This window comes from Rhagoletis pomonella, unplaced genomic scaffold (assembly GCF_013731165.1).
Source record: "Rhagoletis pomonella isolate Grant_MI unplaced genomic scaffold, Rhpom_1.0 Rhpom_scaffold_00006, whole genome shotgun sequence".
Taxonomy (NCBI): Eukaryota; Metazoa; Arthropoda; class Insecta; order Diptera; family Tephritidae; genus Rhagoletis; species Rhagoletis pomonella.
Genome location: NW_023458560.1, coordinates 21,920,055 through 21,922,258, shown reverse-complemented (window position 1 = coordinate 21,922,258; position 2,204 = coordinate 21,920,055).

Sequence of the window (2,204 nt, the reverse complement as noted above, 5' to 3'; positions counted from 1 at the left end):
AGAGTTGGGGTTTAGCTAGCTGTAGAAATTCCTGCAGAAGGACTTTGGATTTTTACATGTCGAGTTTTTCACCCAGCGCTCGCTGGGCCGACGAAAAGACCATCTGTTCAGGAGCAGCTCACATATCGCGGAAGAAACCCTAGCGAATTCATGAGACATGCAGTTTCTTGCAGTTTCACTAAGTCCTGGTACCCAAATCAGCTTGATTTCGAAGTAATCCGAAGAAATTTAGATATAGCTAAGGCTAGTACCATAAGTGAAATTAGAGCCCTGATTTCCGCCTGGCTATCAGAGTAGGTGTTAACCTTCCTAATCGATACTACAAACACTAGTGCAAGGCCAGTAGGTTTTCTCTTTAATAGCGGCACAAAAATTAGGCAGCCTAAACCTGCGGTTACGGAGTGTTCCTGACAGAAACTCTACATCCAACTTTACCATCTAACATCGACCTACCCGAGAATATGTTATCTGTGCCTCTATTCCAGAAGTCGCACCCCTCCCATTCACCCCTAGACGGATGTATGTATGACTTCAAAATTTTTGCCTTTATGTACTTCGTTATTTAATTTTTATTCAAGCGAAATTCAGAAATTCCAAAATTTAAATAGCTTCAATAAACTTACCTACGCTCAAAAATATATAACAAGCGTATGTACTTATCTCAAAATGTGTTACAATAAATTATGAATTCCTTGTGCACGCATACACACGAATTGCCACTTTTACTCAAAATTGGAGCACTTTAGCAAAAGAGCAATACAAAATTTAAGCTTACATATTATTGTTACATATATTGTTTGAAAAACTAAGTATCCCAGCAGGAATGTTGCGCACATCCATTTGTAAGATACATACTTCAAAATCAAATGTATGTTATTTGTTTGTCCAGCGCGTCGCTCAGTGGTCTGATAGGGGCTGAAATCCAAGTTTCGCAATATCTCCAAATAGCCACTTATGACGTTTTCATTTCTACTAAAAAAGGTTACCTTCTACTAAGAAGAGGGCAATGAGAAGGCAACCTTTTTTGTAGAAACGAAATCGCCATTAGTTGGCGCGATTCCAGTAATGCCTATTAACCCTCGTCCGGGCGCATATTCTTACACCGCTAACCGGGCGCAAAGGTACAATTGTACCTTCATATAGTTTTGATATGAATTTTTACTGGGGTATAATTTTTTTTATAAAAACTGATAACATTTAATCATTACACGTTAATTTGAACATGTTTAGAAATTTTTTGTTATGACAATTGTTTAAAAAACAAGTAAGAAAGTCTAAGTTCGGGCGGAGCCGAACATTAAATACCCGGCGCAAGTATTAAATATATGTTTTTTCAGATTTCTTTCCGAAACCTTCTGCTAGATGGTAAGCCGGGGTGTATCAATTTTAAGTAAATTAGCGTCCTTCAATTTCGAAATATTGAAGTTTCAAGCATTTCTGAAATTTACCGTTATATGAAAAGCGGCCGTAATTTTAGTCCGATTTCAATAATTTTCAAGGTTTTGCTTATATTTGGCAAGCACAATAACCACACCGAGTTTTGTACAAATTGGTAGAACGGTTACCGATATACTTATATGTGATCATAAGTGGGCGGTGCCACGCCCATTTTCCAAAATTTTACCATAAACGTATTTCTTGGCAAAGAATTGTTGCAAGCATCAATTTTGAATAAATTAGCTTCAATATTTACTGATTTATCGAAGATTTTATATTTCTCTAAATTACCGTTATATGGGATGTGGGCGTGGTTATTGTCCGATTTTAAAAATTTTCGGCGATTTTTTATGCTGTACCAAGGTCAACAACTGTGCCAAGTTTAGAAGAAATCGGTGCAGCGGTTACCAAGATAAACACATGTAACCATAAGTGGGCGTGGCTACGCCCATTTTCCAAAAATTTATAATATTCTTATTTTTCGTCTAAAAATTATTATAAATATCAATTTTGAGTGAATAATCTCCAGTAGTTACTAAAATATCGCAGTTTTCGTATTTCTGAAAATTACCGTTATATGGGAAGTAGGCGTGGTTATTGAGCGATTTTATAAATTTTCGGCCATTTGGTATGTTGTGCGAAGGGCAACAACCGTGCCAAGTTTGGAAGAAATTGGTGCAGTGGTTACCAAGAGATACACATGTAACCATAAGTGGGCGTGGCTACGCCCATTTTCCAAAAATTTATAATACTCTTATTTTTCGTCT